General features: G+C 40.9%; 1 protein-coding gene across 1 annotated transcript in view; it reads right to left on the bottom strand.

Moving 5' to 3' along the window:
* The window catches only part of SLC24A4 (solute carrier family 24 member 4), a 1,237,943-nt gene extending 1,213,637 nt beyond the window's left edge, over positions 1-24,306 (bottom strand). The window contains exon 1 of the mRNA XM_044074649.1: positions 24,233-24,306. The gene's annotated coding sequence lies outside the window, so the exon portion shown is untranslated. The remainder of the gene's footprint in view (positions 1-24,232) is intronic.
* Positions 24,307-25,347: the final 1,041 nt, after the last annotated feature.

Raw genomic sequence — 25,347 nt, 5'->3', positions numbered from 1 at the left:
GTGGGGTAATGAATCAAGAAGTACAACAGATTAGCAAGGGGGAAGTCATGACAGCTAAGAGGAGGATGAAGAATGGAAAGGCTGTTGGTCCAGATGACATACCTGTGGAAGCATGGAGCTGTTTACGAGAGATGGCAGTGGGGTTTTTAACCAGATTGTTTAGCAAATCTTTGAAAGTGAGAGGATGCCTTAAAAGTGGAGAAGTGTTTTAGTACAGATTTTTAAGAATAAGGGTAATGTGCAGAGCTGTAGTAACTACAGAGGAATAAAACTAATCAGCCACAGCACGATGTTGTGGGAGAGAGTAGTGCAAACTAGGTTATGAAGGGAGGTGATGATTAGTGATCAGCAGTGTGGTTTTATGCCAGGAAAGAGCACTACAGATCCGAAGTTTGATCTGAGGGTGTTAACAGAGAAGGAGTTAGTATGCATTGCATCTTTGTGGACTTAGAGGAAAGCATATGGCAGGGGGCCTAGAGAGGAGTCATGGTATTGTACGAGGAAGTCGGGAGTGGTAGAGAAGTATGCAAGAGTGCAACAGGATATGTACGAGGGCAGTGTGACAGCGGTGAGGTCTGCGGTGGTAGTGACAGACGCATTCAAGGTGGAGGTGGGATTACATCAAGGATCAGCTCGGAGTCCTTTCCCATTTCAAATGGACAGGCTGATATAGATCAGACAGGAGTCCCAGTGGACTATGGTGCTTGCAGATGACACTGATTTGTAGTTAGAGTAGGGAACAGGTAGAAGAGACCCTGGAGAGGTGGAGATGTGCTCTCTCTCTTTCTGTACATACATATATATATATATATATATATATATACACACACATACACGGGGGGACATGCATACCATACACCTACTTGATCGTGATTTGCAACCAATACCACTCAGAAGTAGATTCATCATCAAGCGATTTACAAATCGGAGTGTGACAGCTCTTAGTGTCTCCTCATTTAAACCATTAAGAATTCCACATTTCCATCTTATACTGCTTCAACATAAACTAAATTTTCTCTGCGATTACTGCTGGGCCCCGAGTAAGGAACAGGGGTTTGCAATTTTAGGGAATATAAAGGATTAGGGCTGGTAAATCGGTACTTCATAAGTTCTGGGATTTATCTATGTGAAGCAGTTATGGAAATGACTAGCGCTGAGTATAGGGTACCTTCCTTGTTGACCCTTATCTAAGCCCAATACAAAACTAGGCAACTTCATTCCAGAAGCTCTAAAACACCATGCCAACATCCTGGTAATTCAATTCTCCCCAATTTCAGGGCTGTATATTGCCTCCCAGAGGAAGTCCCTGAAGAACCTTTCCAATGCAAACTTTTTACACACAAATATCCTAATAACTGCAATGCATCGATCCTCTAAGTGTTTATGTTAGGCAGAACATGGTGATGAATTGCAGCCTGTATACGATTTATAATGGTTGATGTGACCGCTGCTATTCCAGTGTTTTTGTTTCTCTGTGGTTACTATGGAAGTATGAGGTTTTGGAATAAAAACAAAAAAAGCAGGGGAAATAACTTTTATTGTCAAGGGCTAGGTGCTTTCATCCAAGTAACTGGGACTTCAGAGCTTAAAAAAAGCACACTTCCTGAAGAACATTGCATTTAAAATAAGAAACCACCAATCACAATCATGTGAATCTTAACTGGTAACTCAGCCTTAAAGCACTAGAGTACCATAAACGTTTTCACACAAAACACTGACGTAAAAGGGATATTGCAAAATTTGCAATTAATAACTTCTAATACATCTGTGCCCTATGTTTTAGGACACTAATCAAAGATTCATCATTAGTACACCTGGTGTTACCATTAACTGTCATACTAATTCTTTATACTCCAAATTTGTCTCCATATCACCGCCTCTCTCATCGTAAAATACTTTAACAATAAATATAAACTTTTTGAAGGCTTTACAAACCTCAGTCCTGACTTAAAGCATTGGTGTTCTTTTATTTCCTAATGTCATAGGTATGTTCTCTAATTTTATCCCTTAATTTCCTATTTTTTCCCCAATGCAAAATGCTGGCGTGATGCATAGTTACAAAACTCCAGCGGTGCTACAAAATCATAATGTCCTGGACATGAAACAGTCCTTTCTTAACCTTCTAGACTAGCATAACGTTCATCATTTATGTACTTCTAGAAACTACAATTTCCAAATTTTCTCATTAAGTACAATTTTATACATTCTAGGAGAAAGTTAAAGGATGCTTCATGGATGCCTTTTATATTGCTGCCCCTGCAATGCACAATAACTGGTGCATCACCCAACCTCTAAGATCATAAAAATTAAATTCCAGCTTTTCTAACAATAGTCATATTTGGAGACATCTTTACTGAATGGTAAAACCAATGTGGTGCCATCATCCCTCAACAAATGGGCACCTTAGCAATGTATTTCCACTGACCTTTTTATTGAAGCATAAAAGGGGAGCAAACCTACTTTTCCTTCCTTCATTCTCAACTTTTAAAAGGTAAGGTTTGGGGATATCCCCTGTCAAGAAACATAGAAATCAAACTAACTCTACTGTGAATGTGCTGTCATCACAAGTGAGTCTTGAAATTTGCACCATTTGACCTTTCACAATGCTAATTTCTGGTACAAAGAGGGAAGGCTATCCAAGCATAGAAATGAGTTGGAATAAGTTTCCTTATGAAAAATTCTATAAGTAAGGCACCATGAATTCTAATTTTTACATGAAGTAATATCTAGGTAATTATTTTCAAACCCAATTTGATATGCAAACCTTAAATCGCAGTTTCTGAGTATATTATGTATGAAGGACTGACTGTTGTCTTAACTTCCCTTCCAAAACATGTTATACAAAAATATGAAAATACATTTAGACATTTGAGAAATATTCTGAATGGGAAACAAACTTGTTCTCTCAAGCTACTGGAACTGGATTGTCATACACAGAGCACAAGCTGCTCCCAGTGTACTCCTGCTTTTTGGTGTAAATATTCAGAGTAAAAATATAAAGAAGGTGAAGTCCCACTTACTTGAGGGATGAAGGTTCTTAGTATTTTTACATTACTCTACTTTCACAGTTCCTACTTCATTGTTTTTTTATTTATCTTTTCTTCTTCTTGTTTGATGTTTTTTTTAGGTTTTAGAATAAAGAAATTATGACAGAGAAGCCATTTGGATTAGGAGTGGTGGATGTATAAATGGTTTGACAGAAAGGTATTTAATTTGGTAAGGACAATGCCAAAGGGAGTTTATATGCATCATTAAAGTTGCAGAAAACCACTTAAGATTTGACTAAAGTTAAATGATACCAAGAGAGTGAGCTGGTTGGGAAGATCTGCGGATGAACTGGAGGGGTTATTTCAGTTAGTTTGCTTAGACTATTTTCAGGCAAAAACCTGCCAGTGAAGGATTTTTTTTGCTTTTATAATATTTATACTTAATTTTTAAATACTATGCTTACTAATGAGAGCTGATGGGATAAATCACTACCATCAAGATTTTGAACGGGTATGGGTTTCTGTGTTTTGCACATTAATACTTTTAAGTGCAGGGGAAAAAGCACAAGTGTGGAAACACAGCAGTCACAGTTCAGAATATCCAAATATAACAGGCAGCAGACAGCAGGTAAAATAAATCCAAGTTTAATGCATATACAAACTTAAGCGCTTTCACTATGGAACCATAGCTTCTTCAGACCCTAATAAAACAGCATCTTCACTAAACATTTAAATAGCAATTTCATAATACACAGACCAATCAGAAGCTAAAACTAATAAAACAAATAGTTAAAGTTGAACTGACTAAAAAAGTGAACTCATCAAAAGGTAAACTACATTCCCATATGTGGCTAGGCTTAAATGAATTTGTACCTTTGAAACCTGTTTTAAAAGCCAGAAGAAGGAAAAAGTAATGTTTACCTTCTTTTGTCCTTATCAGAATACGATTAAAATTCACGGAATTAGTATTGTTTCAGTCTTTGATATTAGCCAAAAAAGTGCTCTTCACACCATCTGCAATATGCCCGAAATTTACTCCTACTGTTCACACAGTGTTACATGTACGAGTAGCATATCCAGGTACGACTCCATATTCTTTATCAGGCCTGTTGGTGCTAGTATTACAACTGTCTGGGTATCTTTCTTCCACATGGCTCTTGTTTTTGCCTGCAAATCCTGGTATTTTATGACTTTTTGTCTCCCTGTACATAAGACACTAATCACTGGATGTAACAATTTCAATGAGTAATGCTACTTTTGTCGTTTTGTCCCATGGAATCTGGCTTCCTCACATCTATTGTTTGAATTGTTCGTAACTGGTGATCCCATGTGGTACAATCATTCTCTGCAATGCTTTGTTTCAAGTTTCCAGTGATTCAACATTGTAGCGTTTGCACAATTGCCAGTGCAACAGACTTGCTACATCGCACTTCTTATTATCCAGGCCAGCTACCATGAGCATTTAATGCCAGGCAGAAAAATGTGCAACAGTTTACAGGTTTTTTTTCCAGCACCTGCATTTGTCTGGTTTAGAGCATGTATCAGAAACATTTACTTTGTACATTATCATGGGTTGCCATTATTAACCTTTTAGCTTTTAGTTTCAGTTCACCTCTCCTTAACCATTCCTGTCAAATCCTGATCGATATGTTTTTTCCAGGACAGCTCTGTACTTGCCATAATATTTATGCCTTTTCCACATTTCTTTCCTTCTCTTTATATTCTTATGTTTTTGGTACATTCCTTAGCAAAAGGATTTTTGTGTACTTCTGGCTTGATTTCCCTTTCCAAATGACATCAAAAATGTTTCTGCTAAACTAAGCAAAGGGGTCCTCAGACTTCTCATGTTTTAAAACCTTCACTGTTTGGATCTGATGAGGTCTATACAAAGAATCATTTGAGAAAGCCCATACCTCCTTCAGACCAAGGCATATATAAAAATTAGTGTAGCATTGTTGCCTCAGCAAGAGGTTCTCCTGGTCGATTCTCAGCTGGACTGCCTTGTGTGGAGTCTGCATGTCCTCCCGCGGTCAAGTGGCATTCGAAAGACGTGTGAATGGGCGTGCCTTCGCTGAAGGTTGGGCGTCTGGCAGGCAACTCGGCACCATAAAAATCTACTGCCAATCATTAGCGGACCGGAGTTCTGCTGTGGCAACCCCTAACCATGAAAAGTCGAAAAGACAAACAAGTGTATACCAAGGTTATACATCATTTGAGGAGTGCAAGTTACTTTTCTTGTTCTTCTCTTGAAATGATCCAATATCTTTTGAGGCCAGTCATCCCAAAACTGCAAGTTAGAACAGTAAGAGCAAATTGGTTTATAGTCTGGACTTCATTCCTAGATGTCAAGACTTTTTTGATTTTAGTCTTCTGAAGTATTCCTTAGAGTTTTATTTGCATTTGTTCATGTTTTATTGCCAATTTGTCAACTCCCAAACATTTATACAGTCCTTTCTGCTCAATTTTCTTTATATCATATTCCTGTCCCAAACTGAAATTTCCTTGGTCTTGCAGCATTCCTGTTGCACTTAAAGTCCAAATAAAATTCTTGTATCATACAAAATTATAGCTATATACACCGTACTGGGGAATAAATACCGTCGATGCCTTAAAGCAGTATACACCGTACTGGGGAATAACTACCATAGATGCCTTAGAGCAGTATACACTGTACTGGGGAATAACTACCGTAGATGCCTTAGAGCAGTATACACTGTACTGGGGAATAACTACCGTAGATGCCTTAGAGCAGTATACACTGTACTGAGGAATAATTACCGTAGGTGCATTGGAGCAGTATACACTACTGGGAAATAACTACCGTAGATGCCTTAGAGCAGTATACACTGTACTGGGGAATAATTACCATAGGTGCATTGAAGCAGTATACACTCTACTGGGGAATAACTACCGTAGATGCCTTAGAGCAGTATACACTGTACTGGGGAATAATTACCATAGGTGCATTAGAGCAGTATACACTGTACTGGGGAATAATTACCATAGGTGCATTTGAGCAGTATACACCGTACTGGGGAATAACTACCGTAGATGCCTTAGAGCAATATACACCGTACTGGGGAATAACTACAGTAGATGCCTTAAAGCAGTATACACTGTACTGGGGAATAATTACCGTAGGTGCATTGGAGCAGTATACACTACTGGGAAATAACTACCGTAGATGCCTTAGAGCAGTATACACTGTACTGGGGAATAATTACCGTAGGTGCATTAGAGCAGTATACACCGTACTGGGGAATAATTACCATAGGTGCATTTGAGCAGTATACACCGTACTGGGGAATAACTACCATAGATGCCTTAGAGCAGTATACACTGTACTGGGGAATAATTACCATAGGTGCATTTGAGCAGTATACACCGTACTGGGAATAACTACCGTAGATGCTTTAGAGCAGTATACACCGTACTGGGGAATAATTACCGTAGATGCCTTAGAGCAGTAAACACTGTACTGGGGAATAATTACCATAGATGCCTTAGAGCAGTATACACTGTACTGGGGAATAACTACCGTAGATGCCTTAGAGCAGTATACACAGTACTGGGGAATAACTACTGTAGGTGCCTTAGAGCAGTATACACTGTACTGGGGAATAATTACCGTAGGTGCCTTAGAGCAGTATACACTGTAATGCACCTACAGTAATTATTCCCCAGTAGAGCAGTATACACCGTATTGGGGAATAATTACCATAGGCGCATTAGAGCTGTACACACTGTACTGGGGAATAATTACCGTAGGTGCCTTAGAGCAGTATACACCGTACTGGGGAATAATTACCGTAGGTGCATTAGAGCAGTATACACCGTATTGGGGAATAAATTACCATAGGTGCATTAGAGCTGTATACACCGCACTGGGGAATAATTACCGTAGGTGCATTAGAGCTGTACACACCGTAATGGGGAATAATTACCGTAGATGCCTTAGAGCAGTATACACTGCACTGGGGAATAATTACCGTAGGTGCATTAGAGGTGTATACACTGCACTGGGGAATAATTACCATAGCTGCATTACAGCTGTATACACCGTACTGGGGAATAATTACCATAGGTGCATTAGAGCTGTATACACCGTACTGGGGAATAATTACCATAGGTGCATTAGAGCAGTATACACCGTACTGGGGAATAATTACCGTAGGTGCATTATAGCTGTACACACTGTACTGGGGAATAATTACCGTAGGTGCCTTAGAGCAGTATACACTGTACTGGGGAATAATTACTATAGGTACATTAGAGCAGTATACACCGTACTGGGGCATAATTACTGTAGGTGCATTAGAGTTGTATACACTGCACTGGGGAATAATTACCGTAGGTGCATTAGAGTATACACTGTACTGGGGAATAATTACCTTAGGTGCATTAGAGCTGTACACACTGTACTGGGGAATAAATTGCCGTAGGTGCATTACAGCTGTATACACACTGCACTGAGGAATAACTACCATAGATGCATTAGAGCAGTATACACCATACTGGGGAATAACGATAGCTGCGTTAAAAGTAAATTTTTGAGCATAACACTGAGTGGGTACCCAACAAAATTAAGGGAGCAGAAAATAAAGATTTTAGAAGTGGTGACCCTTTCTGTCATAATTTGGTTATACGGAATATGCTACACTCAGAGTTAAAATTGAACAGTTTTTGTGACCATGTTTCTGCTATGTATGAATGATTTTATTTTTGTTGGTTGCATCAGTTCACATTGTTACTGGCTCTTGCTAAAGAAGAGAGAACAGGGAAATAGTGAGAGACTAGTGAGAGACTAGCAAGAGTCCAAAGAGGTGGAAGTGGTGCAGTCAGGAACCTGTCAAAGACCAGATGACCAACAGATGAGAAATAAGGTATGATATGGCAAGAGGAGGCCAATAATAAGACAACAGCAAAGAGAGTAAGCAGTAAGGAGTTAGACAAAGAGGAAGCTTAAAGGATGTAAAAGGATGCCACTAGTGGGCATCTTGCTATGCAATACCATTAGGTGGGAAGAACAGTTTGGTAAAATAGGACAGACTTCAACCTAATCCTCACCAGCACTGGGTTAAGAGTGAGAGGCACACAGTGAGAATGAAGCCCACATACAGTAGCCCACATTAAAACTTATGACATAGTACACAGGATAATAGATAAAGCAATGAAGAGGAACAAAATAGTGGCAGCAATATTGAGTGGCTTGAGGAGTACAAAACTCAGAAATGCTACTCATGCCAAGGCCAGCTCAGAGAAACAGGACTAGGAGTTGGAATGCTGGCTCAGACACTCTGTTAGGGAGGAGAATGTGATAGTGGGTGACAGCCTGGGAGCAGGAACTGTTAGAGATGCTCATTCTTGGCCCACTGGGGACCAAGTTGCTAAATTGGAAGCAGGAGAGGCACTAAGTTGAATGTTCCCTTAAAGCAGCATGCAATGCAGGAAACCCTTAAAGCAACATGCAATGCAGGAAGCCCTTAAAGCAACATGCAATGCAGGAAGCCCTTAAAGCAACATGCAATGCAGGAAGCCCTTAAAGCAACATGCAATGCAGGAAGCCCTTAAAGCAACATGCAATGCAAGAAGCCCTTAAAGCAACATGCAATGCAGGAAGCCCTTAAAGCAACATAGGTTCATAAGCTCATAATAGGCCATCTGCCCTGGGGCATTTATAAGCCTAGCCCGATTGTGTTTGGCTTACGACACCCCTTGATTTGAGTATACTGTGCCCTTTTTAAAGTTTAGTTTACTGTGCCTCTGTCTAATAGTGACACGGAAGTAATCCCCGGGACAAACCTACGATCCCCCATCCACTCAAGATTCTTCTTGAAGAGAGTCAGTGAGGTGCTCTGCCCAACATGAATTGGAATTCTATTCCAGAGTGAAGGGAGCCTCTGGGTTATGAATCTGTCCCCTCCAGCATGTTCTATTTCTGTGCTGAGGTTCAAGTCCCTTGAGTGCGTGGCTCTAAGGGATTTAGATTTACTGAGGTGGAGCATGTCCATTAATTCTGGGTTGGACATAGTTTTATATGTCAGGCATAGATCGCCTTGAAGTAGGCTGTATGCAACTGAGTAGAGCTGGAGTTTTTTTTAACCGAGCAGCATATGGCATCTTTGAGTCCCTTGATCCTCCTGGTGAGGTACTTTTGGGGTATTTCTAATTGCTGCAGGTGTCGGGTAAGGTACATCCCAAAGGGGGCATTGTATTCTATGATAGGCCTGATGAGGGATGAATAAAGGGGCACGATTACCTCTCTTGATCTAGATGTGAATCCTTTCATGATGAGGTGGGCTGTGTAGAAGGTCTTTCTCACCACTTTGGCAATGTGGTTGTCCAAGGAGAGACTGCTATCAACTTGGGTCCCCAGATCCCTAATTACTTTCACTGTACTTTGACACCAGTTATCCGTCTCTGCGAGACCTTTTTGAAGGATGTTTGTGTCAGCTGGAGAGTCTATTATGGCGTCCAGTTTGCAGTCATCTGTGAAGTTGTTGAGCCATAGTCATCCCACATTGGCCTGTACCTCAGAAAAGTAAATACCAAACAAGAGAGGTCCCAGGACAGAACCTTGTGGGACGACACTTGTGACCGGTTTCGAGTCTGACATGGCTCCAGCAACTCTGACCCTGTGGGTTCCGTCTTTGAGCCAGTTTGCGACCCATCTTGTGACATAGGGGTTTATAATTAGGCTGAATAGCTCATCTATGATGCCAGAGTGGGGTAGTGTGTCAAATGCCTTTGCGAGGTCCAGATAGGCTGTGTGGACTACCTTCCCTTCATCTATGGCCTTGGTGACTGTTTCGAAGTCGACCAGGTTCAAAAGGCAGGATCTGCCCTTGCCGAATCCAAATTGGGTAGGATCTAGTGTCTAAGTCCCCAATGTCTTTGTTTATGAGTTCCATGATGATCCTCTCCATAGCCTTGCATACTAGGCTAGTCAGGCTTATGGGGCGATATTTTCCAGGGTCCGCAGAGGCGCCACCTTTGTGGAGTGGGACCACTGTTGCTGTACACCATTTTTTGGGCACATATCCTGTAGTGAGGCTGAGATTGTACAGCAGTTTTACTTGAGGGATTAGTTCTTCTTGGAGTTCATGTAGGACGCAACCCAGGACGCCACCTGGTCCCATGGAAGCAGTGTTTTTTGCTTTGGAGAGGGCGGTCTTCACCTGAGCATCAGAGATGTTTGGGAGGCTGCAGTCTGCCAGGATAGATACTTGCTCATTTGGGGGGTGGGGGGGGTTGGAGAAGTTTGCACTGAACCGGTCTGCCAGGATATTGGCGATGTCTGTGGGTTCAGTGTATTTTTTGTCATTTAGAATCAACTCAGAACAAGTCTGGGAGTTGCATCCCAGGTTCCTAACGTAACTGAAAAAAGCCTTATGATTGTCTTTAGTGTCCTGTGCAATTTTTCTCTCGAAGCTGGCCTTGGAGGATTTTATGAGGGATCGTAATGTTTTGCTAGTACTGATCAGAGATGCCTTCCCTTTTAGCGATTTTGCTCTATCATGTAGTAGCTTCCTCCTTCTGTTGTACAGTTTATTTATCGCTGGGGTCCACCAGACTGGTAACCTGCCTTTGGGTGATTGGGTCTTGATTTTGTTTGGGATAGCATGATCCATGCATTCCTGGAGATGTCCGTAGAATGCGTTTATATAGTATTCTGGAGTTTGGGCCATAGTTTCCACTGGCCCTGGGGCCTTGAAGGATTCCACTTCAGTTTTGAGAAGTGTGAAGTTCGCTTTTGAGAAGTTTTTCACTGTGGTTTTCTGGGCTGGGGGTGGGGTCGGGATGTGGATATCCAGTGAAATTAATTTATGATCTGATCTTACCAATGAGGAATATACTTCTGGTATGGAGCATAGAGTCCCCATGTTGGTAGTGATCAGGTCTAGTATGTTTTCCCCTCGTGGGAGTGGTGACTAGTTGTTCCATAGCATTTGAGTTTATAAATTCCAGGAACCTTTGGGCTAAGGTGCTGGGGCTTGAGTAATGCTCCCAGTCTATGTTTGGGTAGTTGAAGTCGCTCAATATAATGGTGTTCGGAGAGATCTTAGTGTTCTCCAATGTTTTCAGGAAAGCCGAGTGGGATTCCTGACTTTGAGAGGGTGGTCTGTAGGATGCTATAAACTGAAAAGCAGTCTTGCCCACTGTCAGTTGCACATGGATGATCTCCGATACTTTGTGCACTGCCACTAACCTGGAGATCTGGATATCCTTGATAAATATGGAAACTCCCCCTCCTTTTGTGGTTCGGTCCGGGTTTTGGGGCCAAAAAGCATGATATGAGGTATAACCTGGTAGTGCTGGGGTTCTCTCTGGAGCCTTGAACCAGGTTTCTGTCACTGCACAGATATCGATGTTCTCCAAATTGAGGAGAGCTTCGAGTGCATGCATCTTGAGGTTAAGACTTCTGGCGTTTAGCAGCATTACCCTTAGTTTCTTGTTCCTTGTGCTGTCTATGGAGGTGGGTTTGACTTTTGAGCCTTGCCTAAAAAAGGCACTATGGGGGTGGCAAGAACCTTTGCCAATATCCGAAAGCCCAGGGGTGACAGGTGCAAGCCGTCCCTAGCGAAGCAACGTGGCTTGTCGAGCATGTCATCCCAGGCTGACAGACACTGGATCCCCTTTGAATGACACAAAAATTTTAGCCAATTGTTAAAATCGATCATTTTGTCTTTATACTGTGGCATCATTCTAGGTGAGGGTAAGATGCTGCTCAAGGTCAGGGTCATACCGACCCGGGCTACATGATCAGAGAGCTCCTCTATGTCTCTTTTCATGTAGTCGAGGGACTACATGAAGGAAGCCCTTAAAGCAGCATGCAATGCTGGAAGCCCTTAAAGCAGCATGCAATGCAGGAAGCCCTTAAAGCAGCATGCAATGTAGGAAGAACAAAGGAATACTCAGATAAGTTTGCACGTGGTAAACCAACATTCCCTATTCCAGATCAAAAATACAGACCAACTGATCTATCTGACATGGAAAGGTTTGTTAAAAAAGTAATGTTTAGAATTATTAGAAAGAACATCCATAGTCTCATTATCAGGAGGAGGAATGAGGTTAAAAATGGCAGAAAGGCCTGACTAGGTCCAGAAGTACTACTGTCGGGGAGTAGAGGAGTTCTAAACAAAGGTTTGGGATGATGACACGGGAGTAAAAGAAAAAGAACTAAGGCATGACTAAAGTAATTTATAGAATGAAATAAATGTAGTCAACAATGTTGGTAAAAATAAAAAATAAGCAGTTTTAAATTGCCAATGAGGTGAGAAGTGCCATGAAGGAAATGCAGGCACAGGAGAAATGTAGGAGGAAAGTCAACAGGAAAAGTTACATGGAGGCCACAAAAGGATTCAGAGAATGCAAAAGGCAAAAGAGGGAGAGAAGAAATGTCTACAGAGATGTTAAAGTAAGATAAAGTGGTAATCATCTGGTACACAGAGGAAAAAGTATGGGCAGAAAGAAAACTGCTAAACTATGTTCAGAAAAATAAAACAAGAATGCCAAGAAATTGTAAATACAAGTGCAATGTTCACCAAAGAACGATCAGAATGAGCGCCAGTCTGAGTTGCTAGGACTAGTGTTACAGTAAAGAAAAAATAAGGAACTCACGACTAGAATGTGGCAAAGGCATTATGGGTCACAGGACTAAAAATGGCATCCCTCCTTGGATGGAGAAATAGTTTGACACTTAACTTCTAAATGAGGTACTCCATGTGCCCCTTAGGACGAGAGCAACTGTGATGACATGAAATAGACCAAGAAAAGTCAAGCAACTACAGCAAAGCCTGACTTTAATGATTGGAAAAATGCTGAGGACAACTAGGAAGTACTTCAATGTTCTTGGGACAGAACTGGCTGCTCAAAGAACTACAGTACGGAGCCACAACAAGTAAACTAACATAATATTTTTATGCAGAGGATACCAGCTAGGTATACCTAGACTATCCTATGCAGGAAGTTTACTATTCGGACTTTTTTTTCACCAGACCCACACTGAAGAATCCATAAGTGTCGGACAAAGTGCAGACTAGTAAATCACATGGATGGCCAACGAAGTGGTTAGATATCAGGACATAAGACTGCAGTCAGGCAGAAGTCCTCAGACAAGGTCACAAATGGTTCCCCGCAGAGAAACGGTCTTGGATGTAGCGGAGTGTTCATTTCTGTCTTCACAGGGCATTGAAAATTGCATTAGCATCTCTAATATGCCCAGACGTGCAGCACCTATCAGATGGTGAGATACTGCCTAAAGAGGAACCTGAAACTGACGGACTCATGACCTAGGAAGTAACGCCTTCTATTCAGTCCTTCCAATCTCATGCTGATACACGTGCAAAATGTTAGAGCAAAGTCAGAATGTCTACTCTGGTGTTAAACTAAAAATGAAGAGCAGAACACCGACTTGGAGGTGGTTATTTAGGAATGTTTAAACACTCACAAAAAGTGAGAATGGCAGCGAATGCAAACCAAACGTTCAAGCGTACAGAGGGTGGAATCCAGTAATAAAAAGGTGATATGCATACCCTTATCTGGCCTTGTTATGAGGGATCTCAAAGAACTGAAAATGTCTGGATGCTTTACAGGGAAAAGAATTCACAATGCTGGAAAAATGCAGATGAAGGAAATTGGGATAAGGGGAAGGGAGAGGCTGGGAAAGTGAAACCTCTAAAGTAAGGGTAGGAAAGAATTAAGATATCAAGGCACTAAAGGGAAAACAGAAGGAGATGTTGAAAAATGAAGGGCAATACAAGAACGGGATATCAATCGGGTGCATTTGCACAAACAAATTTCCTCACTGAGAAGGTAGTGGATCAACTGCCACAGGCTGTTTTGGTGACTAAAATAGCCAAAACCTTTAAAGTAGGTGTTTCTGTAGGGATAGAACAGAAGATTAGGAAGCACCCCTGTGCTAGCTGGGGTATCGAGTCAAAGTCCATGTCTCCCTCTACTGGGGTATCGGGTCAGAGTCCATGTCTCCTCCTACTGGGGTATTGGGTCAGAGCCCATGTCTCCTCCTACTGGGGTATCGGGTCAGAGTCCATGTCTCCCTCTACTGGGGTATCGGGTCAGAGTCCATGTCTCCTCCTACTGGGGTACTGGGTCAGAGTCCGTGTCTCCTCCTACTGGGGTATCGGGTCAGAGTCCGTGTCTCCTCCTACTGGGGTATCGGGTCAGAGACCATGTCTCTTCCTACTGGGGTATCCGGTCAGAGTCCGTGTCTCCTACTGGGGTATCCTGTCAGAGTCTGTGTCTCCTCCTATTGATGTCATACATGCATGAAAGATCTAAAATCTGAGTAGAAAAATCCTCAGTTCTGACTGTAATGTTAGTAAAAAGGTCTCACCATGTCAAAGTATGCTATAACTGTGAGGGAACTGGAATGACTGAACAAAAAGTGATCAAAGAGGACTACTGCTGTTGACTAAATTATGCATGAGGACAGATAAATGCTGGAAAGTATGCACCCCATTCTATCCATCTCAAGAGGAGTCTCCTTCCTCTGCAAATAGATGTAAAGAGCCAAGTTCACCATCTCCCAGGCAGACGCAGCATAGCCAAGATGATGAAATGGTGCATTAGAGGCATCAGAAAAAAAACAGAAAATAGTTACTTGGGTTTGGCACTGCAGTTGTACAATAGTTAGTGTTGCTACCATCAGAAGTCATTGGTTCTCAGGTCTGATCCCAAGCAGAGATGCTTTTAGCTAGTATTGCTCAGTCTACTGAAGTCTTTTTTTTTCTCTATTGGGTGCCCCAGTTTCCTCCTATATCCAATATGTTAAATGCACTGGGAGTGCCTGTTGATTGTGTCGGTATGGTGGTAAGTGACAGTGTAGGTGAAATTTCATGCTGAAATGAACAGGCATGACACTAAATTAGTTCAGTCTTGTACCAATCAAGAACCAGGATAGGGTTTCATCTTCAACACAAGCATGAAGAGGTTACAGTGGTTAATGGAGAATGAAGTTACGCAGGCAGTTGCAGAAAGCTATGAAATACAGTTGGGTACTTCGTCAAGTATGTCAATGCATTCACACGTACAGAGATTTTAACATAGAACTGCTACCTCCCAAACTTCCCTTCATTGTCCATTTCTTTCCAAAGTTCAGTCTCTTGCAGATTTAAGAATTAGGCATTGACATGTTGTATTTAAATACACAGACTGCATGATATCAAATATTTACAAAAAAGTGGTAAAATAAATCTGTTCACATTAACAATGGCCAGGAAAAGTGGATTCGTCCATATTCATACCAAGCACGCTCATTTGATCCCTGCAGTAATTGTCGGTAACTTCTAGTATACAATTTATTAAAATGAATGCAAAAGATTGAGGAAATTGAGGCAAAAAGTCAGAAACTTAACAGCAAATTATCTCCATGTGTACTACTACTACTGTTCAATTTAACAGACAACTGGTGGTCAAGACAGCCTTCATTTAAACCCATTCCAATTGCACCTCCAAGCTAAAGAAAAAATGAACTGTATATCTGAGCACACTTGCGCTACTTAAATGTTGACTTTTTTTTTTTTTTTTTTTTTTTAACTTATTCCAATTCCAGTTCAATATACTGCTAGATTATTTTTCTGGCTATGAATTAGAATTGTGAATGTTTTTCCTACGGAAAAGTAAAATTCCAGAGGTGTAATTTCACATTATTCTTAAGTTCAATGCACATTGCTACCTACTCAATCGAAGCATTTTAATTCGCCAGAAGATAACCTGTAATTGTAGATTGCCAGAAGTAAAGATGAATACATATATTCCCCCAATACAGTACTTTCTGATGAGTAGATTTCCACAGCATGCAACAAGGATGTAAGCAGGAAGCACAACACCTTTATGAAACTGCAATATTTTCCTCTAGTTTGGAACCAGTTCAGAAAGTGGGGATGCAGATTTGTTATGCTACTGGAAAACTACAGCATCTCCTCCCAAATACAGATGCATTTGCATCATTCTATTAACATTAAAAATCTTTACAGGTGGTCAACAAAGATGATTGTATTATTTTAAAGGGTTTTTGTACAACTAATTTAATATGCCCGATTAACACAAAAACACCACAACAAACACCACAAACCAAAAATAAAGCAAAAAAAAAACAGTAAAGCTACAAGGAGCAAGACCAAATGTGATAACAGTAAATCACAGCATTTAAAAGGCATAGACAGATATTATGAAAAGGTGTCATTGCCTTTTATATGCATGGCAACCAGATTTCATCCTTTAAAATAGAGTAATACATCTGTTACTAGATATGCCAAGAACATCCAATACTATACTAGAGCTCTTTACATAAGCTAACAGCATGCTGCTTAGTTGTAAAATATTAATAAAAAACTATATATATATATATATATATATATATATATATATATATATATATATACACACACAGACATATATATATACACACACACACATATATATATACACACACACATATATATATATATATATATATATATATATATATATATATATACACACACACACACACACATATATATATATATATATATATACATATATATACACATATATATACATATATATACACATATATATATATATATATATATATATACATATATATACATATATATATATGTATACACATACATATGTATACATATATATATATATATATATATATATATATATATATATATATAGATATAAATAAAAGACAAGATATAACAAGCTGGAATATATGAAAAGGCTTAATTTTACATAGTCTACAGCAAACATTTACCCATTGACCTATACTTAACCCACAATGTTATAAATGACCCAAGTCCTGCTCACTCTTGTATATACATAAAACCCATACCACCACCATTAGCCAATCAATGGACTGCCACAACATTAATATATTAATCTGTTGGTGGGTTAGCTCTCTCACCAAAGGATCCACTACATGTGGGAAAAGCTGTTAATCCATATAAAAGTAGCTCCTTAGCCATTCTGAAGTCACTGCAAAGGGATCCATAAATTTTCTCCGCAGGCAGCTTTAACAGACCCTTACAATGTGAATGTCTCCCCAGACTGGGGCCAGACATTTAAGGAAGAATCTTACCAGTATTCAAGATGGGGAAGTACTCAGCAGCCTTGTTCCTGGAAACTACAACACAAATGGAGAGATCAAGGCATTTTACACACAGGGCTCTAACCCCACTCCCTGGTAGTGGATATGAACATTAGCATCATGTGGATCTACAATGCTCTTCCCCAAGTATCCATACTCCCGTGCATATGCCAATGAAGAAGGCAATTTAACAAATGTAGTTACTCAGTCACAATCACATAAGCTCATGACCGATGGTTCCTACTGCTGTGTTCCACTGAAAATATTTCTAGTTTATCAACCAAATGCATTTACTTCCACCCTTGAAACATACAGCCCTGTACACCTATATCAAGGCAATGGTCTGAAAAAGTGATTAGAGTTTAACATGAAAAATATCAGACACTTCCAGATAAATGCCTCATTCAGAAATAGAAAATGTCCATAAGGAAAACACAGAAGGCGGCAAAATGAATGGCAGAATTCTAGGTCAAAGCATTTTATTGAGCAACAACACACAAGTGCTTTCACAGTAATTTAACTGCTTCCTCAGACGTTCAACTATCCACTAACACTTATTTAAATAACGACCTCAGACTTCTAATTCATCAATTAACATCAATTAATTAAAAAGTAAAACTACTATTTAAATGAGTGTTAGTGGGTAGTTGTTGAACGTCTGAGGAAGCAATTAAATTACTGTGAAAGTGCTTACATGTCATTTCTCAATAAAATACTTCGACCTGGAATTCTGCCATTCATTTTGTCTTTTGTTTTGTTTATGATTATTAGAGTTTATTTTCTCTCTCAAGTATCATAAGAATAATCTAACTTTTTAATGTCAGATTTCAGGTTCTTATAAAACATGCAGCTTTGCTACAAAACACTTACCGTTGCCTCACACAAGAGCAGAGGACGTGCTGATGCTTGGCCAGCATCAGTAGAGTGACCCATTAGTTGTGGTTGTCCTGCCACCCATAGATCAGCATAACACTCATGTGCCAATAATTTGAACAGGTAGTACAAAATTAGCTAACTTTTCTACCTCTTGTACTTCACTGCCTGGTGCACATTGCGCCACACTGGCCCAAACTGGCCTCAGTCTGACATGGCTTTGCATCCAACATCAAACTATGCTAGGGCCATGCATGTCCTGGAAGAATGTCTCATCAGAAATCATATCAGATTTCCAGGCAGCAAGAGAGTTGATTGCTAGCTGACTGCTGCACAGTCAAATGATTCTTTTAATTTACATTCCTTAAACTTTTACAATTAATTGCTGAGGTCACAATGACCCTGCCCATTGTGAAATTGTAATACTGTGCTGTTATTTACCTATTTGCAAGAATTAAGCATCTCTGGTCTTTCACGCAGTTCTTGGCAGATCTGTGGTGGTAAAGTAGCAACTGTACCTCCAAGATAAATGTTTCAGTGTTCTGGATAAACCCACCCTTACATATGGTCATAAGCTGCAGATACTGACCAAAGGAATGTGATCCCACATACAAGAGGTATAAAACTAAATCACTAATAGAAATGTTTTATGTTAAGGTCAATGGCTTCAATCCTGTGACAGACAGAAACATGGTGATCCATCAGAGGACAGCTTCTGCAACCCCTGGACTGAGTAATCATGACCAAAGTGGTCTCGGCTATTATAAGTATGCTCTCAGATGACTTCTACTGGAATTTTTCTTGGAACAGCTCCATAGAAATATAACCTGGGCCAAACACAAGACACTCCAGTGGAACTACATATATGCCTTAATTGGCCCCAAGAATGGCCTGGGTCCCTCAGGCTGAGCAGGAATATGTGGCTTGTAAAAAGAGAAGGTTGCACTGCTCTACTTAATTGGCTACCTCCATGAAACTTGCCATTAAAAACAGAAAAAAATTAGATAGTGAACACATTTACCATCATCTGACAAAAATTCCACCATTGGCGGGTCACACTATTAAACAATGCAATTGTTTTCCTTACACAGCAAGGCACATTAAAATTCTTACTATGATTACTGCTCAACATCATGGCAATTGCCCATTTCTGGCATCTGTCATTTTGCAAGCTTTTTTTTTATATATATATATATAAAATTCAAGATAAGAAATTAAATTTCTTAGTATTTTCACAATAAAACAGCGAAAGTCATAAAAATCAGCACAAACGCTAGGAAAATTCATAGGATCATAGGAAGTTACTAGGCTATTGGCCCTGAGGCCCTTATAAGCCTAGCCAAGAGTTTATCCCATACATAAACAAATCGGCACCCAATGCCCCTGTCCAGCAGGGACATAGAAAATACATCCCTGGGATTCCACCTATTTCCCATCCAGTTAACCAGATTATGCTTAAAAAGGGGTAAAGAGGTACTCTGCTTGATGTGGAGAGAGTGTCTATTCCATAGATGGGGGAGTCTCTGGGACAAGAATCTGTCTGGCCAGCAAGTCCTATTGATGTCACAGACCAGGTTGAGGCCACGTGTGTGGGTTACTCGACTGGAGCTTGAATTGCAGATATGCAAGCAGTCCCATCAAGGTGGGGACCAAGATCGCCTTGTATGCCAGACAGAGGTCACCTCTGAGGAGTCTGTATTAAAAGTACAGTTTTGTACCTATCCCTCTACTGATGTTCATCATGTTAAACTGCTGCAGTCATCACACTTGGGGTTATCTGCAGTCAGGCGGTCCCGCAGTCGGCCCAAGTTCCAAAGTCTTGGTCCGGCATCAGTTGTTGTCGCTTCTTCCCTGACGTCAGTGCGACAGGGGTATAAAAGAGGCAGCTGACACCATTTTCTTCAGTTTTTCTTGCCCCAGATGTCAGGTGCCCCCAAATAGGAAGGCAATACATAATCCTAAGTAAATTACATAAGTAGAAAACAATAGCTACAGCTGTAAGCAAATACACCATATAGAAATACATCTTAGAGATTGTATAAACAGGGAGCTATAGATAAAACCCAGATAAAAAGAGGGGAAGGTGGGAGGGTAACCTGGACTGCAGCAGTGTGAACACACTAACATCTACATTTATGGTAGGTACAAAACTGTACTATGTTCATGTTACACTGCTGAATCCCAAAGCTAAGGCTGGGCGGTTGGTACTAAACAGGGTTTGGAGAAGCTAGTAGGCCCTGCAAAACTGCAGTGGCAAAGCCAGCTCTGGTTTTTGAGTATAGAGTTAAGGGGTAGTGCTTGGTGAAGGTGTGCACTGAACTCCAAGTTGCAGCTTCCAAAATATCCTTGGTTGGTACCTCTCTGAGGAAGGCTGCTGATATTGCTGTAGCCCTGGTGGAATGTGGCCTCTCTAATCTGACTTTTAGCAGCACCTTTGCCAGAAGAGGCAGTGGAGGAAAGGCATACACTGTTGGTGTTTTCCAACTGAATGAGGGGGCGTCCACTAGAGTGTAGTATGTCCTTGTGCAAAACTTTCACAGTTGGTAGTTTTCGGGGGAGGCAAACCGATCTATGTCTAGGCTCCCCCATTTTTGAGTTATCATTGTGAATACTTGTGGGTCTAGTTTCCACTCGTGAGGATTCATGATATTTCTGCTTAGTTTCTGCCAATGTATTTTTCTTTCCTGGCAGGAATTGTGCTTGTAGTTGAACTTGGTAGGTCAGTGCTGTGTTCCACAAGGTCATTGCTTGCCTGCACAGGGGGTAGGAATGTGTGCCCCCTTGTTTATGTACCACATCACTGTGGTGTTGTCCGTCTTTATTAGAAGTTGTCCTGGATGCAGGAGGTCCTTGAAAGCTGTTAGGGCATTTTGTACAGCTAGCATCTCTTTGATGTGGAGATGCATTTGATCTGCAGACCATTTGCCCTGAATACACTGTCCTGCCATGTGTGCACCCCAGGCATATTCCGCTGCATCTGTTGTCATTGTTTGCCTGGCTGTGGGCAAAGTGAAAGGCTGACCCTTGTTGAGGTGACATGCCTGAGTCCACCATAGAAACTCCAGTTGAAGGCAGGGAATTAGTGGTATTATTGTTTCCAAGCTGAGGCTGTGTTGAGTCAATACGCTTTTCAGGTACCATTGTAATTTCCTCATATGCAGTTTGGCATATGGTATTAGTAGTATGCAAGATGCCATGAATCCCAAGGCCTGCAGAATTTTTCTTGCAGGGAGTTGGGTCTTTGTTGCCATCATTTTGAAGTATTGAGTCAGTTGTCCTTGCTTGTCTGGCGTGAGATAAGTCATCTGGGCCGTTGTATTTAAGCTGGCACCCAGGAATATTATGTCTTGTGAGGGCACTAGTTTTGACTTTTTTTCATTTACTGTGTACCCTAGGCAACTTAGTAGTTTTTTTTTTTTTTTTTTACAAACGCCAGATGTTTTAAAAGAATGTCCTTGCTGTCTGCTTGAATAAGGCAGTCATCCAGGTATGGATATATTTGGATTCCTCTTTGTCTGCAGTATGCAATTACTGGTGCCAGGCATTTTGTGAAGATCCTGGGTGCAGTAGATAAGCCAAAGGGCAGTGCAGAGAATTGGTAATGAGTTGTACCTGCTATAAATTGGAGGCATCTTCTGCAATTTTGTCTGATAGGGACATGTAGGTATGCCTCCTTGAGGTCCAATGTTACTAGCCAAGCCTTCTTGCCCAGCATGGGAAGAAGTTGCTGTAGTGTGAGCATCTTGAATTTGGGTACTTCAAGGTATGTGTTTAGAATTGAAAGGTCCAGAATGAGTCTCCAGGCTTTGTCCTTTTTGGGAACCAGAAAGAGTCTTGAGTAAAATCCTTGTCCTTGCTTCTGTGTAGGAACCTGTTGAATGGCTCTCATGTCCATGAGTGCTGTAATTTGTCTTTGAGCCTCTGCCCTTTGATTTGATGGCAGGTTTGGCATTCCTTTTATCCTTGGTAAAGTGTGAAAGTGGAACCTGTATCCTTGAGTTACAATATTTAGGACCCATTTGTCTTTTGTGATGATGTGCCAATTGTCTGCAAAAAGTGCAAGTTTTCCTCCCAAGGGAGCTGCCAAGAGTAATTTGCTCGGCAGTCTGAGGGGTAAGTCATTGTGATTGTCTTCTGATAGTTTGAGACCAGTCTTCTTGTAAGAGCCTTGTTGCTGACCTCTGCCCCTTGGGCGTCTGTATTTGCCCCTCTGAGGTCTGCCAGAAGTTGGAAAGGACCAGTTTTTGGTTGGCCAATTTCTGCTGAAACGAGGGGGTTGGACCTGTAAAAAATCCTTGACCGTCTGCATAGATTTTGCCTTATCCTCCATTTTCTTTAAAATCTCTTCTGCTTTCACACCAAATAAAACATCCTGCTGTAAGGGTGCATCCAATAACTTGGCTTTAACACGATCAGGTAAAGTTTGTTCTTTTAACCAAGCATGCCTACGAATGACAGACCCTGTTTCAGCTGCTCTGCAAGATGCTTCCAATGAATCAAATCCACATTGCAAAGTATGTTTTCCCACTTGTTCTGCTGCATGCAACAAATCTTGCATTTCCTTGTAATCTGGTTGCTCTGTACGAGTGCTCATTTTTTGTTTTGAGACATCAAATATTGTTATTTCAGCATGTGAAACTGGCAATTTAAGGCCCTCATAGTTAGAGTAGCTGAGGTATATACTTTCTTTCCCCATCTGTCTAGTGCTCTAGAATCCCATTCAGACGGTACAGGATTTTTAGCAATAGAAGCTTTAACCCCTTTGGGACCCTGGGAAATGGTTTCTGGGTCAGCAACAGGGCTTTTATATAGGAATTTATGTGAGTCAGGAACTCTGTAGTAGCTGTCTGGTTTGGCTGGTGCAGGAGGTAATGAATCTGGGTTAAGGCTAGATTCTGAATAAACATCATCCACAATGTCTAACACAGGTGGAATAGCAAAGGGTCTGTGCTGGGGCTCTCTGAGCCTTTTCTTAGAATCAGAATAATCCTGGCCTTCCCAGTGGAAATGTTCCCTTATGGGTATGTAAATTTCCCCAAAAGAGTAGTCTTCTGGGGGAGATTCTGAAGGAATAGACTCTTCAGCATCAGAGTCTTCATAAGGGGGAAAAGAGTACTCCTGTTCCTCAGAAGAATCTGAGGTAAGGGAAACCTGGTCAGAAGAAGCGTAGTCCTCCTCCTGTCTAGGCCTTTTGTCAGGTGGGGGATGGGAACCCCTGATTAGGGTAATTAAGTCTTCGGCCATCTTAAGCATCTGTTTCTTAGGCATGGGGCCTTGTACTGGAGACTGCTGTACAGGCTTCCTTACTTTGAATGGAGTTTTCAGTTTTGCAAAGGATTTAATAGTAAGTGTAGTCGGTCTGAAGATACCTTCAGCAACTGATGGGCTTTCAACTGCACCGGAATCCCCATCAGCCATGGAGTCAGAAGGGCCTAAAGATAAAGGCTCTGGAGGCCCTGCAATCTCCACTTGGCAAGAAAAGGTTCCCCAATGGAGAAATTAGCTTTATTGAAGACGGTCTGAAATTCGATTTGAAAATCTCAGGAGTCGGCCGACCGGCACTTGCGAACTGCTTCTGCTTCGAGCACCGCGCAGCAAGAAAGACTGAAGAAAATGGCGTCGGCTGCCTTTTATACCCCTGACGCACTGACGTCAGGGAAGAAGCGACAACAATAGACGCCGGACCAAGACTTTGGAACTTGGGCCGACTGCGGGACCGCCTGATTGCAGATAACCCCTAGTGTGATGACTGCAGCAGTGTAACACAATGAACATCAGTAGAGGGATAGGGCTTTTAGCCTGTGTATGGTAGATTAAGGCCCTGAATTTCTCCTGGTGAGGAACCTCTGTGGTCTCTCCAACTGCTGCATGTGCTTTGCGAGGTACATGTCAAATGGGGGGCATTGTACTCAATAATGGGCCTTAAAAGGGAAGAATACAGGGATGTTATGACCTTGTCCCTGGATGAGATGCCCCCTACTCATGAGGTGGGCCATGCAGAAAGCTTTCCGTACAATGTAAGCAACATTGTGGTCAAAAGTCAGGCTGCTATCAATCTGGGAGCCCAAATCACGCTTGATTTACTGCGTGCTTAGAACATTGTTATTTATGTGATATCTGTGGACACATCTCAAATAATAAAAAGGAAAACATTTGCAAAAAAAATACACAATTTATATGCAGAATTGGTTTACTACTGAGCACTGCATGTTACATGCTCTCATTCCAACAACAGATTGTAAAAATGTAGACATCAAAATTTACTTACAAAGAAAATATGAAGGAGAACTCCACCATACTGTCGTTCCTTATGTGTAAACAAATCATCTGGAAATTCGATGATAGCTGCAAATGGATAACAAAAGCCCATTAGAATCTCTGCAGAAAAAGCAAAGTTATTTTTATACAATCCTCTGGATGCATTTGCAGATGGGCTAAGATGTATGTGCATCTACTAACGCAGGATATGAACATTTTAAAAGTATTTATACTACATGGCTATATGTTTTTTATTGCAAGTAAAAGATCACTCAGTTTTTTCTAGTGCTTTTACATTTCCATAACATTCACTGAAAAAATCAATATTGCCACTCAGGACTGAAAACCAGTGAATAGGTACTGGTTTTGCTTTACATTTTTCTTTCAAAATTTTACTCAAAGCAAAAATAAATCCAATTCTTTTTGAATCCTACATTTCAAACATTTTAATTACAAGTCAGAGGGTTGTACAGATCATAACTCAAGGATATGTCAGTCAAATAGATCATGAACAATACTTTCCCTGTGAAACAGAATAATAAAAGAGGTTTGGTAATAGAACAGTTACTTCTGCAACACTTTACCATTATAGTACCATGTTTAAGTAGATCAATGTTGCAATAGTCCTGACTACTGGGACTTTAGCAACAAATGGCCAGACATAAATCCCAACTTCCAAAGCTACTTACTTTCGTCTAAGTGTGAAAGGTGACCATCCATCAGGGACATCAGGATGCTCCCAGTATAAAAGCATGCCCTTGACAGAGATTTCTTTCCCAAAAACTACAGGACATCTACCCTGAAACTGCAGGAGGAAAAGAACTTCAAATCCAAAGCTGAGGAAAGGGATAATAGACACAGGTCTTCCTAAATTTATTCAGACCCAAGGCCCTGTAACAGAAAGGGTATGGTAATTACCATAATATAGGTATCTCACACCAGCCTAAGATGCTGAAACAGAGAATGTTGGGCAGGCAAATCTGCAACAGCAGTCTACTTGAAAGCTGCTACATTTATGCACATACCATAGCAGTATGTTTTTGTTTGGCTCACACTTTCTATACTCGAGCTCTGGATGTCGTCCTAGTAATCAAGACTAAAGAAAGGTTGTCTGCAAAAAAAACA

The sequence above is a fragment of the Protopterus annectens genome, chromosome 6.part0 (genome assembly GCF_019279795.1).
Source record: "Protopterus annectens isolate FY-2018-M chromosome 6.part0, PAN1.0, whole genome shotgun sequence".
NCBI lineage: Eukaryota > Metazoa > Chordata > Ceratodontiformes > Protopteridae > Protopterus > Protopterus annectens.
This window is presented reverse-complemented; position numbering and strand designations above follow the sequence as displayed.